Source organism: Notamacropus eugenii, chromosome 5, assembly GCF_028372415.1.
Source record: "Notamacropus eugenii isolate mMacEug1 chromosome 5, mMacEug1.pri_v2, whole genome shotgun sequence".
NCBI classification, from domain to species: domain Eukaryota; kingdom Metazoa; phylum Chordata; class Mammalia; order Diprotodontia; family Macropodidae; genus Notamacropus; species Notamacropus eugenii.
In genome coordinates, this window is record NC_092876.1 from 227,816,295 (window position 1) to 227,833,789 (window position 17,495).

At 38.3% G+C, this 17,495-nt stretch overlaps 1 long non-coding RNA gene across 1 annotated transcript in view; it reads left to right on the forward strand.

Annotated features, from left to right (window-relative positions):
- Window positions 1-7,154, forward strand: part of LOC140509103 (uncharacterized) — a 104,894-nt gene extending 97,740 nt beyond the window's left edge. Inside the window, exon 4 of the long non-coding RNA XR_011968570.1 lies at window positions 6,940-7,154. This is a non-coding gene — a long non-coding RNA (uncharacterized lncRNA). The remainder of the gene's footprint in view (window positions 1-6,939) is intronic.
- Window positions 7,155-17,495: the final 10,341 nt, after the last annotated feature.

Sequence of the window (17,495 nt, forward strand, 5' to 3'; positions counted from 1 at the left end):
TCTAAGACTATAAATGAAGAGCAAGTGCTCTTCATTAATAGAAGACATTTTCTCCACTAGATCAATGAAATCACAGATCTTGTCCATATCACACCATTCCATATAATACCAATGTAACAGTTCACTTGTCCATATAAAATGACTATTCTTCCTCTTTTTTGATTATCCTTTATGTTGATGATCTTTTGAGTGTCAGATTTGCATGCAAATCATGATTATCAACATATAATACTAAGATGATATTCCATTGCCTTTTGCATTGCTCATAACTCGTGACATTGCAGTCTTTCATGATTGATTCGTCAAAATATAGTTATCACTAAGGAGATAATAGTGTTAGAGATGGACTTTTGAGTGTCAGATAATTTAGCTTTATCAAAAGTACTGCAATGTATATACTCATACACATAAGTGTATACAATATACTTGCTATGAGGGAGCTAAAAGCGTTTTGCTAATATATACATGATTACTATTTGTTATAGTAATGATGTTTGGGTTTCAACTGTTATTAATAAAAATGGTACAGAGTCAAATTGGACCAAGTTACTTTTTTTCAAATGAAAGAAAAATTCTAGCAATGATGATGACTGTCAACGATATATACCTTATGTGATCTAAATAAATAAATAAATAGCATCTTCTGATTTGATTAAGTATCTGCCATTCCACTTGTAAGGTCAAAAGTTCAGCCAGAACTTATGATCTATGAGAACAATTTTGTTCCAGAAATCTTACCCAGTGAGTGGGTAAATGGTTACCATATAAACAATAAAGTTAAGCCTGTATAGGTTAGGCATTATTTCATTTCACTTAGCATTGATATATTATAATACTAATTTTACAACACTTTTATTACTTCGTGTGTCTGAGACATGCTATATCTATAGGAAAAGAGAAAATTGGATCTGAAAAAAGTCAAGAAAAGTTGGATTGGTTAAATAGAAGAGTGGAAAGGTATTGTCTACTATGAATGGCTCTTAAAATATTTTTTTAAAAAGCCTTGTTCTGAGGATATATGAATGGAATGGAACAAAGGATAAGGAAGCATTTTTTTTCTGAATTGATTTCTTTTTCTTAACTCATATAGGAAAGGCCCTGACTTCTGGGAAACCAATAGAATTCCTGCTGGCTCTCAGGCTCAAATACATTGCCAATAGCTTTCTTTAGAAAGAAGAGTAGAAAAGAAAAATAAGAAAAGGGGAAAGATTAAAAGCACATGTGAAAAGGAAAGGAAATAGAGGACACTTTCTAGGACAAAATTTTGCTATCTAAAGAACTCTGACTTTCTATTGATTACGTTGAGAGAAATGAAAAAAAAAACAAACGTGTATCATATGTCATAGAATCATAGTCACAGATTTTCCGTTAGAGGGGACAACTGTATCCATCTAGTCCAATTCACAGGCCAAAACAGAATCCCCCTTAAATATACCTGCAAGTGGTCACTCATTATTTCCTTTAAATCTTCCTGTGAAGCAAGAACACTTTCTCTGGCAGTAGGACACTGTGGTTTTGCATAGATCTCATTGGTAAGAAGATATTCCTGATGTCAAGCTTCAGTCAGGCTCTTTCCAGCTTCTACCTAATCCATCTAGTTTCCTTCTTTGGAAACGAAAAAACTCTAATATCCTTTCCACAGAGTAGTCTTTCAAATACCTGACAAGTCCTGCGCCTGATCCTCACTGTGTTCCCTAGACCTCTGTCTTCTCTATTCTGTGCTTAACAAACCAGTTCCTTGACAGGAGTTTCATATTCCATGAAGTCAGGTGCTTTCATCAATCAGGTTGCTCTCCTTTGGAAATTCTTGATTTTATCAATTTCTTCCCTAACCTATGGCACCCAGAAGAGAACGCAGTAAACCAAATGAAGTCTAAGTAGGATAAAATACAGCAGGATTGTTACCTCCTTATTTCTGAAATCTAGACCACTAGCTTTTACCAAGCCATCCTGCCTTAAGGGCAGGTCAGAATAGCACTACTTCTGTTGACTTCCAGGTCATAATATTGACTGATATTGGTCTTGCAGTCCACTATAAATCTAATTATGTATGTGTCTATATAAGTATGAATATACATATATATGCACATATGCATGTATGTATTGTGTTCATCCTTCGTTGCTGAAGAAGACCATGCCATCAGAGAAATGATGGCAAGACTTGCACTTGACTTTCTTTTGAGTGAGAGAGGGCTGTGCAGGTCACCAGCCTTATTTCTCCTTCTGAGCCATCTGAATCCAGTGACCAGATATTCATCAGGATGAGTGGAGATGACCCAGGATGCAATGGGAGACCTTGGCCCCTTTAGGCCAAGGTCTATTCAGGTACTCACTTAGGGTAAGGTAAAGCTCATTCAGTAAATAGGCCTGTTTAAGAAGTAATCATGGGATGGCCCCTTTAATGAGGCAAAGAAAAAATTATACTGAATCTCATAAGAAATTTAATAGAAAAAAAATCATGATGTTTTACATTTGGGTTCAAAATATCTACTTCATAAGAATAAGATGATTAGGTGCGGTGAGAAAATATTGCTCCTGAAAAATATGGGTGACATAGGTTAGGGTGTGGTGTGGTGCAATTTGCCTGTACTCCATGTTACCAAGGAGGCTGGTGGACCTTCTGAGCTCAGAAGTTTTGAGTTGTCATGGGCCAAGCCAGTCAGGCATCTGCATCACTCAAGTCTGGCATCAATAGGGTGAGCCCTCTGGCATAGGGAGAGGGTATATACCACATTGCCTAAGAAGGGAGCAACCAATCCATATAGGATGTGGAATAGTTCAAAGTCACCACATTGACTAGTAGTAAGATTGGGCCATCAGTAGCCAATGTACTTCCAGTCCAAGTGACACATCGATATCATGCTAATTAAGAGTAATTATTAATTAATAGAAAATTTATATAGTGTTTTTATATAATATAATTACATATATGTATATTTATAAATGTATATACATACATGCATTTTCATCTTATCTTGGATATAAGGTATAAGATGATGACCTATACCTAGTTTCTGACAAACTGCTTTCCAGTTTTCCAAGAAGTTCGTCAAGATCTTTTAAAATCTTTATAAATCTTACCTTTATCATATATTGCATAAGCAGCCATCCCTCCCACTTATATATCATCTGCAAACTTAATAGATATTCTTCTCCAGCAAATTGCCTTCACAATCACCCCTAGTTTTTTTTTTTTATTTTCCAACCCTATCTCTCCAGTGGTAGGTACCTTTCCTGCTCCTTAAAAATGCATCTATGTCACCTCCATCCACAAAAACAAAGAGTCACTTAATCTGATTGCCTCCATTAACTATCTTCTACCTGCTCTCTTTGATAGGTAAACTCTTCAAGAAAGTTATTTCATCCTCTGCTTCTACCTTTTATCCTATCAATCCTTTTAAAATCTTCTGCAATCTGACTTCTGATCTTACTAATTTATTGAAACTGCCCTCTCAAAACTTATCAGTTATACTCTTAATTATTAAATAAAATGGGCTTTTCTCAATTCTTATCCTTTTTGACAACTGCAGACTGTAATATTGTTGATCACCAACTTTTCCTGTATACTCCCTTCCCTTCTATTTTTTTGGGGACACTACTTTCTCTTAGTTTCTCCTCATATCTGACCATTTCTGTTCAGTTCCACCTGCTGGTTCTTCATCCATGGCAAATCTCTTAACCATAGGTATCTCTTAAAATCCTGTCTTAGCTTTTTCCTTTCTTTTCTCTCTGTACTCTTACTGGGTGACCTTATTAGCTCTTGTGAGTCCAGTCATCATCTCTATGTTGATGATTCAAAGCTCTGTACATCTATCGCTAGTGTCTCTCCTGAGTTCCAGTCCTACATCACCCACTGCCTTTTTGACAAATAGAACTCAATATCTTATAAACATCTCAGTTTTCAAATATTCAAATTAAAAACCATTATCTTTCCCCTAAATCACCCCCTATTTTCAACTTCTTTATTTCTGTTGATGTTACCACCATCTTCCCGGTCACCTAGCTCTATAACTATAGTGATCATTGTCAAACCAGTAATATTGAAGTTGCTGTTGTATGGATCAAAAGGATGCAGAATAAACACCAGCTTTTCTCCTTCTACTCTTTTTGAAGGGAGATTTTATTTCTTTTCAGGAAGGGAAGCAGGAGGTTGGATCTTCAGAAATTGGGAGTACTGGGCTAGAATTTGTTCTTAAATCTTATTAGTCTAACCTTTTGATCACTATTCATTAATAAGGGAAAGGAGAGCCCTAAATTTTATATTCAAAGTTTGACTCCCTCCCCCCAAAATGCCAGTTCCACGATGAACACACAGAGAAAGTAATAAAGAAATACATTTGTCCAAATTGAGAGCAAAACAGAAATCAGAGAAAGTATACATAAGAGATTATATACCAGACAATTCAGAGTGAAGGAACTCTCCCATTGGAAGTGAGGCAGCAACTCAAACAAGAGAGTACCACATTTCACTCAAGGGGAAATTCCCCAAAGTCTCTAGTATAGCAAGGTGGAGATACAAAAGTGATGGAGACTGCTAGTTCCTCTCTTGTTAGCTTCTCTGAATCTTATTCTCCATTCAGCAACTTGAAGTAGGGTTGGCATTGTGTATTCTCTCTTGAAACTGGAAGTTATTAGTACCTGAAGGGACTGCCTATCCTGAAGAGACTAAAGAAACCTGAAGAGATTCTCCTCCCCTCTCCTCTTCTCTCCTCCCCTCCCCTCCCCTTTCCTCTCCTCTCCTCTCCTCTCCTCTCCTCTCCTCTCCTCTCCTCTCCTCTCCTCTCCTCTCCTCTCCTCTCCTCTCCTCTGTCTTCTCTCCTGTCCTCTCCAAATCCACCCTACTGCTTACATAGACATGGGAATTGATGTCTATTAATGAGGAAAGAGACCCATGGCAATGGTCTTGGGGACCTGGATTACACAACCTTGGTGTCATACTTGACTTTACTCCAACTCACCCTATATATGTATTTTTTGGCCAAATTGTCATTTCCACCTTCAGAATATCTCTTATTTAAGTTCTCTTTCCTCAACTCTCACAGCTGCCACCCTAGTTAAGGCTTTAATTGACTCTAGCCTACCTTACCACAATAGCCTTCTAACACTGGTCTTCCTGTCTCAAGTCTCTCTTCATTCCCATCCATCCTCAATTTAGCTGCTAAGATGATTTTTCTGAAGCAATGTCCTGATAGCATGATTTGCTTTCCTCTCTTTCTCCTCTTCCCTCCTTCATAATAACCTATCAATGATGGTAATTGTAAGTATAGATTGGAAAAGGAACATAACTTGGACCAACTAGCATTTATTGAGTTCACTGCAGAATGGGAGTCTTACCAAAAGAGGTAAAAAGCTCCCTGAATCAACAGTACACAGGTTAATAAAGGTTTTAGGGAGCTTGGAGACTATGTGGAGTATGTGGGACTAGGCAAAAGTTGATTGGTCAAGGTCCCTGTTGCTAGGGCTCACGGCTGATCTGGTGCAATCATCCTTTTACCCAGTTTCAGGATAGAGATTTCTTCATAACAGAATATGGGGTAGGGCTCGACTGTCTCTCAGAACAGGTTGCGCAATAAGGTATCATGGCACATCCTATTGTAGGTTACTTGCACTGCAAGTAATGGGAGAGTCCAGACATATATGTGTGAATAAAATTGTTCTCTAAATAGAGTACTTGGAGATCCACAGAACCTAAACCTTTTCTACTCCTATGGTACTTCTGTTCTCAAACAACATTAAAATAACTCAGCAGTGTCAATTTTCAGTACTCAAGGATTCAGTTCACCTGAGCCAAGTGGCTTGCATTCATCAAAAGTAGTTATGTAATCTCTCTTGCAGTTTCTTAACTTATCTTGCTCATCAAATTCCTGCCAAGAATTTTTTTTTGGAATTTCCAATGCAAAGTTTGTTTTCTCAGGCAAAAGGAAGAGAAAAAAAAAGAATTGGGCATCTCTTCCTCCTCTTTGCTATCAGTTATAATCATTCCATCCACTCCAAGCAATGTCTCTATGTCTTCTTTGTTTATCGCTCTTTCTCCAATATAACATGGTCATTGTTGCTATCATCTTCATCATTATCATTATCATACCTAGCATTTAAGTAATGCTATGAGTTTTACAAAATGCTTTACAGATATTCTCTCTTTTGATCTTAAAAATGTCCAACAACCATATATTTTTGTTCTTAGCACTCTAACCAACCTCAACTCATTCTGAATTTCAGCACTCTGGACAGTATTTTTACTGGTCTGTGCTAAGCTTTTATATTCCATCATATTTTACCTAAGCTTGCTACCATATTCAGTAAATATCTTTCAAAATTAAAGTTTGGGGGATGAAATAAGCATTACTAAGCATCTACTATGTGTCAGACACCATTCTAAGTGCCTTACAAATATTGCCTCATATGCATCTATGTATCCACATTAACTCATAGTATAGTACCTATGTTGTGAACCCTTTGAAATCTGTTCTGCTAAATTCTGTGATGTATGTCAGACAATGCACATTTTTTCTCTTTTTCTCCACCATATTCTGAGAGATAATCACTATTTCCCCCAAAAATCCTCATTGTTTCTACCTCAGCAATTTGTTTCTTCCTATTAATGAGAATCAGCTCTGACAGAGCATTTCTCCCTTGTTCTGAGGTATGAAATTATCATTAAGGTAAGTAACAAAATGCCTAATGCTCTGCTTTTGGGGTGAGGGAGTGAAAGAGGAGAGGGAAAAGAGAGATAAAAGAGAGGAGAAGAGAGGAGAGAGCAGAGAGAGATAAGAGATGTATGTGTGTGTGAGAGACAGAGACAGAGACAAGAGACAGAGACAAAGAGAGAAGAGCATTTATGGGTCAAACTGAAATGCCTCATCACTACTATATCATGCCTCTGTGTCTGATTTGTGATTTGTTCCTCAAACTCTACATCTATTTTCTCATTCTATCTAGGTGGACTGCAATATCCTATAGAGGAGGAAGAGGGGTCATGTTCCTTCCTGCACTGATCTTTAGACAAATATTCTACGCTATGCTTCCCCATCTGGTTCCTGAATTTCTTCACATGAATAGACTTTGTTAATATATTAAACAACTCTGCTGAACCCAACTTTTCTTCATTTTCTTTTGAATAAAAGATGCCCGTTAAGAGTCACATTTCAATCCTTTATCTCATCCCATCAAATCTCAGTGATATCTAGGAGGTCAAATTTGCCCTGTACTAGTGCCTCTAGTTTATAATGTCTAGTGTATTTCCTTCATCTTGCTTGTTGACTTAGCTTCATATATTTGAGTATGAGCATTTAAGGACATGACTTTTACTGGCTCTTTTTTTTTTTTGTCTCCTGTGAATTTCTTGGCATTCCAGCTACCATTTTTCTTCCAATGCTGCAGCTACTCTATGGTATTCTAGCTTGATGTGTATATAGAGGCAGTTGTTTCTGTTTCCTATTCATTTGAGTCTAAGCTACTTTTGATTGGTATTATAAGATAGTAGGCAAATATGATAATACCAGACTTTTTAAGTACAATTTATCCCTAGCTGAGAGCCTATCATTCCAATATTTTAAGCTGTGCTCCATAAATTCAAATCTGTTCTCAAACATCATCCTCTTAGTTAGTTGTTCACTCTCCAAATATGCTTTTTGCTTCTGCCTTCCTGGGTAAGAGTTATGAAAATTCCATTTATGCACTAAGGTCTTCAATTTTTCACCCAATACCTTATAATCTTTGATAATGCTTTCTAGTTATGGCTCATACTATTATTTGTGCTTGAGTCACTATAAGGGGATGGTAGTCACCTGTTTGAACAAATCTTGAAAGAATCTCGAGGCGGAGCCAAGATGGCGTAGTAGAAAGACGCACATACACATAGCTCCGAACCCACAACCCATAGAACAACTACAAAGAAGTAACTCACGGCGAATTCTGCACCCAGAGGCCACAGAACATTGGAGCGAGGGAGATTTCTGTTCCGGAGAGATCTGCAAACCTCTCGTAAAAGGTCCTTCGTGCTGCAGACTGGGCGCCGGGACTGGGAGCTGAGTACAGCCCTGCCGTGGCTGCGGCACCGAGAGGAACAGATCCGAGCGGGCTTCAGGGACGGGATCTCCAGCGGCCGCACAAGTACCTCCACCCACAGGTGACGGGGGTCGGTGAGAGAGTCCCTTTGGCGGGTCGAGGGGGGAGTGGGGTGCCCCCATGGCTCGGGCCCCCTCGGGAGACAGAAGCTGAGGGACAGCGGCAGACCAGGGCTCTCCAAGCAGGCAGGAGCCTGGATCCATTGTTGAAGGTCTGTGCATAAACTCCCTGAGGGAACTGAGCCTGAGAGTCAGCCCTGCCCTCACCTGAGCATCTGAATTTAATCTCACACTGAATAGCAGCCCTGCCCCCGCCAAAAGCCCTGAGGCTGGAAGCAGCATTTGAATCTCAGACCCCAAACACTGGCTGGGAGGATCAGGAGGTGAGGTGGGTGTGAGGAAAATATTCAGAGGTCAAGTCACTGGCTGGGAAAATGCCCAGAAAAGGGAAAAGAAATAAGACTATAGAAGGTTACTTTCTTGGTGAACAGGCATTTCCTCCCTTCCTTTCTGATGAGGAAGAACAATGCTTACCATCAGGCAAAGACACAGAAATCAAGGCTTCTGTGTCCCAGCCCACTCAATGGGCTCAGGCCATGGAAGAGCTTAAAAAGAATTTTGAAAATCAAGTTAGAGAGGTGGAGGAAAAGCTGGGAAGAGAAATGAGAGACATGAAGTCAAAGCATGAACAGCAAATCAGCTCCCTGCTAAAGGAGACCCAAAAAAATGTTGAAGAAAATAACACCTTGAAAACTAGCCTAACTCAATTGGCAAAAGAGGTTCAAAAAGCCAATGAGGAGAAGAATGCTTTCAAAAGCAGAATTAGCCAAATGGAAAAGGAGATTCAAAAGCTCACTGAAGAAAATAGTTCTTTAAAAATTAGAATGGCACAGATGGAGGCTAAGGACTTTATGAGAAAGCAAGAAATCACAGAACAAAGCCAGAGGAATGGAAAAATGGAAGATAATGTGAAATATCTCATTGGAAAAACAACTGACCTTGAAAATAGATCCAGGAGAGACAATTTAAAAATTATGGGACTACCTGAAAGCCATGATCAAAAGAAGAGCCTAGACATCATCTTTCATGAAATTATCAATGAAAACTGCCCTGAGATTCTAGAACCAGAGGGCAAAATAAATATTCAAGGAATCCACAGAACACCGCCTGAAAGAGATCCAAAAAGAGAAACTCCTAGGAACATTGTGGCCAAATTCCAGAACTCCCAGGTGAAAGAGAAAATATTGCAAGCAGCTAGAAAGAAACAATTCAAGTATTGTGGAAATACAATCAGGATAACACAAGATCTAGCAGCTTCTACATTAAGGGATCGAAGGGCATGGAATAGGATATTCCAGAAGTCAAAGGAACTAGGACTAAAACCAAGAATCACCTACCCAGCAAAACTGAGTATAATACTTCAGGGGAAAAATTGGTCTTTCAATGAAATAGAGGATTTTCAAGCATTCTTGATGAAAAGACCAGAGCTGAAAAGAAAATTTGACTTCCAAACACAAGAATGAAGAGAACCATGAAAAGGTGAACAGCAAAGAGAAGTCATAAGGGACTTACTAAAGTTGAACTGTTTACATTCCTACATGGAAAGACAATATTTGTAACTCTTGAAACATTTCAGTATCTGGGTACCGGGTGGGATTACACACACACACATGCACACACGCACACACACATAGAGACAGAGTGCACAGAGTGAATTGAAGAGGATGGGATCATATCTTAAAAAAAAATGAAATCAAGCAGTGAGAGAGAAAGATATTGGGAGGAGAAAGGGAGAATTGAATGGGGCAAATTATCTCTCATAAAAGAGGCAAGCAAAAGACTCATTAGTGGAGGGATAAAGAGGGGAGGTGAGAGAAAAACATGAAGTCTACTCTCATCACATTCCACTAAAGGAAAGAATAAAATGCCTACTCATTTTGGTATGAAAACCTATCTTACAATACAGGAAAGTGGAGGATAAGGAGATAAGCAGAGTGGGGGGGGATGATAGAAGGGAGGGCATGGGGAGGAGAGTGCAATTTGAGGTCAACACTCATGGGGAGGGATAGGATCAAAAGAGAATAGAAGTAATGGGGGACAGGATAGGATGGAGGGAAATATAGTTAGTCCTATACAACACAACTATTATGGAAGTCATTTGCAAAACTACACAGATTTGGCCTATATTGAATTGCTTGCCTTCCAAAGGGAAGGGGTGGAGAGGGAGGGAGCTAAAGAAGTTGGAACTCAAAGTGTTAGGATCAACTGTAATGTTCTTACCACTAGGAAATAAGAAATACAGGTACAGGGGTATAGAAAGCTATCTGGCCCTACAGGACAAAAGAGAAGACAGAGACAAGGGCAGAGAGGGATGATAGAAGAGAGAGCAGATTGGTCATAGGGGCAATTAGAATGCTTGGCGTTTGGGGGGGGAGGGGAGAAAAGGGGAGAAAATTTGTAACCCAAAATTTTGTGAAAATGAATGTTAAAAGCTAAATAAAAAAAAAAAAAATGAAAAAAAAAAAAAAAAAAAGAAAGAATCTCTGGAAAACATCTGAAAAATCACTTAGCCCAATTCCCTCCTTTTACATTTATTTTATCTATAATATCAAGTTGAATAAAGAAGATGGAATTTCATATATGTGTGTGTGTGAATGTATGTATAAACATATTTTAGGGTCAGAAGGTATCTTGGAGATCATCCAGTACAAAGGTACTTAAGCTGTGATCCACAAACTCCCAAATGGTCTATGAATAGGTTGTTTTGTGTTTTTTTTTGCGGGAAGGAGGTAGGAAGATGTCAACGAACTTGAGGAGAATGTGTCTTTATTTTCACTGAAGCTTAACTGAAATTTAGCATTTCCTTCAGTTATTTAAAAAGCATCATTCTAATTAGGGGTTCATAGGCTTCATTAGATTGCCAAAGGGCTCCATAATAAATACAAGTAAATAAATAAATGAATGGTTAACAACTCCTGATCTAGTCCAAATCTCTCATTTTACAGAGAGAAGAAACTCAGGGCTGGAAACCTAATAGATGGGAAGAGACAGAGATTGAATTAAAAGAAAATCAAGGTCTCGTAAACATTCTCCTGCACACATACACACACACACACACACACACACACACACACACACACTTCAGTAGTTTCCACAAAACTATACTATACTTCTTTTTATTAAGGAAAAGCCCTATGTACAATATACATGATTGTATAATAATAACAAAACAATAATTAATAACTAGCATTTGTAAATTGCTTCATAAATTGAACTTTAGAAAAATAGTAGCTGAGGTCCTCTAAGGTAGGCCAAGAAAATGTAATACTTCTAGAGAAAAATATCTGAAAGTGCAGCATGGTATAAAGAAAAATACTCTGAATTTGGAAGGCAGGAGACTGGAGTTGAGATCTCTGAGGATCCTTCTGCTCTTAAAGCTGTGATACCAGCAGTCTATGATTTGGGCTTTGACATTTTGTAGGAGAGAGTTTCCATGCTACTGGAAACATGGGCTTATCTCTTTCAATTAAAGTTGTTTTTTGCTACAATGTTAATGATAATCAAAAACACTTATATAGCACTTGGAGGTTTGCAAAGTTTATAGGTGGTATCTCCACCTGGAAGATGAGTGCTATTATTGTCCCCATTTTACAGATGAGGGAATTGAGACATAAAGATTACGTATTTTGCTCAGGCCAGTATGGGTCAGACACCAGAATTCTTCCTGTTTCATCCCAACTCTAAACTAGTTGTCCACATACTATGTCAGTCTGCCTCTAACTGCTCTATAACAATGCTTATCTAAAAGACAGACCTCTCTGGGACCCTGATATTGGAGAAAGTAACACTGGGCCTCAATGTGATTATTTTCTCACCATTGTCTTCCTTCAAATAGCAAAAAGATCTATAGAAAAAAATATATAACCAAGTGTTATGTGCTAGATATATTGTAACCCTAGACTGGGAGTGAAGAACTTTTGTATTTTTTATTTTGGCATGGATGCCAACTTCCTTTAAGATCTGGACACAGCATGTCACATTTTTCCTGAACTTTTATTTCCTTTCTTATTAAACACAGGCAAAGCTTTCTTCTTTAGAAGGTTTCCTGTAAGGATCAGTTTCCACAAAGTTTGAAGATATATTTTCAAGTTCTAAAAGAAAAAGTTGGCAAAACAAGAAAATGGAAACACAGCATCTAGAAAAGTAGCTGTGGTGTCATCAAAAAGTAAAGTCCAGCAATAAATAGCCTGAGGTCCAGAAAGCATATTATTTGGTCTGGATAATTTTCACTCATTGTTGCCTTAACAGACTGCATCTTTTTACCACTGGAATCCCAGAACAAGTCTACTGATAGTATAATGGTCCAAATACATAAGGAAGTCACAAATAAGAAAATACAAGATGAAGATTCTTTTTATATTGTGCAGTAAGATATAACTAAGATAACTCTCCTTCAAGTGATTCATGAAGTAATCTAATATCATGAAAAGAGAGCATCTTTGGTGGCAAGAAGAGCTAAATTCTTGGGAGGATCAAATAAAATAATGCATACAAAGATCGTTGCAAACTTAAAGCACTATGACACAGAGGGATCTGTCTGATTTCTAAGATACCTTCTGGCTCTAAAATACATATATACATAAATTCATACATATATATAAAGATACATATAAAATTCTACCTTATTTCATCAACATAGTATTATGAAGTAAGTGTAAAATAAAATGGGAATTGGACTAGTTGATTTTTGAAATCTTTTCCAGACACTCAGCATTTGAGAGGCTCCAAAGGAAAGTGAAGGAGAGAAGAGGTGTTTAGTCTACCTACCAAGCTGAAGGTCTATAGAGTCATAGTGCTAAACTCTTTGTTGTATGCCTTTGAAATCTGGATTATATACCGGTGCCATGTTGGGAAACTAAATCATTTCCATTTGAATTGACTTAAGAAGATTCTGAAGTTTACCTGGCAAGAAAATGTACCAGATACTTACATCCTCTCTCCAGCTGAACTGCCAGGCATCGAAACTGTACTGAAGAGAGCACAACTCTGATGGACTGGTCCCATTGCCACATTGCCAAATGTACGATTACCTAAAACACCAGAGAACTCACACAAGGCAAATGCTTACATGGAGGTCAGAAGAAGTGATACAAAGACACTCTCAAAGGCATGGGGGACACTGGCACAGGGCCATCTAACATGGTGTGCCCTCATCAGAGAAGGTGCTGTGCTCTGTAAGCAAAACAGAAAAGCAGAAACTCAAAAGTAAGGTGAAATGCGCAAATCTAGAAGTATATCCATCCCAACTATTCAAGTGGACTATTTGTGCCCAACCCCCAGTAGAGTCCTTTGAGTTTATGTCAGTCTGCCCAGACATAGCTGAACACACTGTACCTTGACCCCAACATTGTGATGTCATTTTGGTCCTTCTCCAGCACAAAGGACAAGGATGAACAACTACAGATTGATAATTAGCATAATGGTTGCTGTTGTTATAACTAATAGCTGACATTTATATAGCACTTTAAGGTTTGTAAATCATTTCACGAATAGTATCTCATTTGATCCTTGCAGCAACCTAGGGAAGTAGATGTTATTATTACCCTTGTTTTATAGATAAGGAAACTGAGGCAGGCAGAAGTTAAGTGACTTGGCAAGGGTATGAATTCATGCAGCTAGAATGCGTCTGAGATTAGATTTGAACTCCAGTCTTAGCAACCTCAGGTCTGACACTCTATCCACTGTGCTATCTGAATGCCTTATTATTGTTATTGCTATTATTTATTCTTGCCTTTGACATGGCAGCTGTGACTATGATCAATCATTTAAATTCTTCATAGCTTGAGATGATTCCCAAATGCCATGAACTATAGCTGCCTTAATGATCCCCATCAGCAAGGAGATTGTCCATATATTGAGGTTTCTACCCTGATGAAACTCCAGTCATGAATCCATAGGTCTGAACTTCTCCCCTCACAAAATAAAAGGTTATACGTTGTTCCATGTAAAATATACTACACAGAAATGATTGCTAATTTGAAAACTTGTTTAAATAAATAACCCTAATCTGAAACAGAGGTATCATATTCAAAATATCTCCATTATAGTCAGTCAATAAATAGTTACTAAGCACTGACTCTATGCCAGGCACTATGCTAAGCACTGGAGTTACAAAAAGAGGAAAAAAGACCATCCCTGCCCTCAGGCATTTACAATCTAGTGGAGGAGACAACATGCAAACAAAGATGTACAAATAGGCTATATGTAAGGTAAATAGTTAATAGTGAGAAGGCATTAGAATTAGGAGGGATTGGGAAAGGCTTCCTGAAGAGGGTGGGATTTTAGCTGGCACTTAAAAAACAGCAGGGAAGACATAATTTGGAGTTGAAGAAGGGGAACATTCCAGGCATGGAAAACAGCCAGAGCCCAAAATGGAATGTCTTGCTTGTGAAATAGCAAGGAGGCCAGTGTCACTGAGAAGAACACATGGGAGGAGTAAGGTGTAAGGAGACTAGAAGGGTAGGGGAAGGCTAGGTTATGAAGGGCTTTGAACACCAAACAAAGGATTTTTTATCTGATCCATGAGGTTGCAGAGAACCACTGGAGTTTACTGAGTAAGGAGGTGAGCTGACCTAGTTAGATTTGTGCCTTAGGAAAATCACTTTGGTGGCTGAATAAAGGATGGATTGGTGTAGGAAAAGACAAGGTAGGCAGATCACCAGCAGGTTATTATAATAGTGCAAGCATGAGTTGACGAGGCCCTGAACTAGAGTAGTGGCAGTGTCAGAGAAAAAGGCCTGTTTGAGAGATGTTGCAAACGTGAAATGAATAGGTTTTGGCAACAGATTAAAGATGGGGAGGTGAGAGAGTGATGAGTTAATGACAAATCGTGAGCCTTGGAGTTTGTGGGGATGGTGTTGCCCTCTGTAGTAATAGGGAAGTTAGGAGGGAGGGTTTGAGGAGGAAAGTTGGATTTTTGGACATCCTGAAGTAAACTGTCTACTGGACAGTTCATGATGCCTGAAAGGCAGTTGGAGATGTGAGATTGTGAGTCAGCAGAAAGTTTAGAGTAGAATAGGTAGAGTTGAGAATGATCAGCTTAGTGATAATTAGATCCATCCAAGCTGATGAGATTACCAAATGAAGTAGTATAAAGAGGGATGAAGAGAACAGGACCCAGGATAGGACCTTGTAGTTCACCTTTGATTAGAGAGTGTGATTTAGATAAAGATTCAACAAAGGAGAGTGAGGAAAAGCATTCAGAAAAATAGGAGAAGAACAAGGGGAGAATGCTCCAAAAAAAAAAAAAAACCTAAATAGAAGAGAATATCAGGGAAAGGAGAATCAACAGCACCAAAAACTACGAAGAGGTAAAAAAAGATGAGGATTGTGTAATGGCCATTGGATTTGGCAATTAAGAAATCACATGACTTTGGAGAGAAGAGTTTTAGTGGAATGATGAGGCTGGAAGCTGGATTGTGAACAGTTAATGAGAGGTAGTAAAGTAGTAGTCAAGATTATGTTTGCTAACGGGGTGGTGCATTGTAAATTTTCCTTGAAAATAATTTAAAATAGTAGTTGATGCACTACTTATTCTACGGGAAGCTAGTCCATGATTCTGAAAGTGAGAAGATTGTCATCCTGGGAACTAAATAGGTACCTGAAGAACGCTACCCATGATTGGATCAGAGAAGGAAATGGAGAAGAGAAACTGGCCCCCAAGTGAAGTGTGGTGAATCTAAAGACTTGCCGTTTTCTATTTTCTTCTACAAATCCCCTTTATACTCCACTCACAACTTTCAATCAATTAACAAAAGTCTTTATTAATGGTCCTCTATGAGATAGGTACTGTACTTGGGGCTGTGAATACAAATACAAAAATAAAACAGTGCCTGTCCTGAGGACCTGAAATTCTATGAGGGAAGCAGCATGTATTTATATGGGTGCGTAATAGCGCACGTAAAATAAAGTCAAGATAATTAAGAGGGAAGGGACTAGCAGCTGGGGACTAGGGGTTAAGAAACGTCTCAGGCAAGAGTTGATGCTTGAGATTAGCCTTGAAAGAAACTAGGGATTCTAAGAGGTAGAACAAGGAGAGAGCAATTCAGGGAAGAAGACAGACTGTTTAAAGATATGAAGACAGGAAATGGAGAAACAAGGGAAGTAATGTGTAAAAAGACTGGAATCAGATAATATTTCTTTAAAGGGCTTTAAAAGTCAGAGAGAACAACTTGTTTTTGATCTTAATGGCTATATAAAGCCGGTACACTTTATTGAGAAGAGTCATGGTCAGACTAATGGTCAGACTAATATTTTAGTAAAAGAGAGGGGATAGAATTAAATAAGGGAAACCAAATAGGAGGCTACTGCAGTAGTCAAAATTAGAGTTGATGAGGTGTTCAGATCTTGGTTCCAAGTTTGATGAACCAGTACAGTAACATTGAATGAAAGGGTCACTTAACTAGTAGTCAGGTGACCTGGACTGCATTCCCATTGCTTCCTATATATATATGTGTATATGTGTGTGTGTGTGTGTGTGTGTGTGTGTGTGTGTGTGTGTGTGTGTGTGTGTGTGTGTGTGTGTATCCACTTAAATTTCCATCTTAACTACTCTTGGTTTCAGTTTCTTTTCTGTAAAAAGAAAGGGTTGGAGCAAATGATTGTTAAAATACTTTAAAGCTTTAATGTTCCATAATTCTATCTCTGTTGACATACATTCTATAATTTTTCCTATAAAAAAATACCTCAAGGATGTGAAACTGGCTCATAATGGTTAGCCAATCAGTTTATTCTTTAATTTGCTTCTCATTGCATTTTTAAGGTATAATATTCCAACATTAAAATAAACAATAATGGCTTAATGCATAGTCTGAAGGCATGGAATTGAATCCTCATAGTGTACTTTAGGAGAAAAATAATGTTTTCCTTAATGAAGAAATAAAGAGAACTGAAAGTACCTCTTACAGTGATGTCAGTGGGAATTACAAGTAGGAATCTGAGGGCAGTATTGGGGCTATATGCTCAACTTAATCTTCTTTCTCCAAAAAATAATGGAAATTTGCTACAGTTTTCTACTGTCTCAATGTGTGGGCACTGCATGTTACTTCTCTTTAAGCAGTATTTTGTACCCAGATAGTCTGTAGTTATGAGGAAGATGGGAGGAGCAAGTTAATGTCAAATCATGACTTCCAGAGAACACATTGAACTATCAAAGGAAGTTGTAAATGCTTGTCTGGGAAACTCCCCAAAGGGAGAAAACAATTTTCTGAAGCAGATTTAGGATCCAACTGTCAAATACAGTAAGTACATAGAGTCTTCTATACAGTTTTGGGGGAATCTGTTTGTCCTTGAATCTTTTCTCTCCTCTTTTTCTTGCTCTGCCAAGTTTCTGGACAAGCAAATCACCCTAATCTTCTGCTGCAGATACTT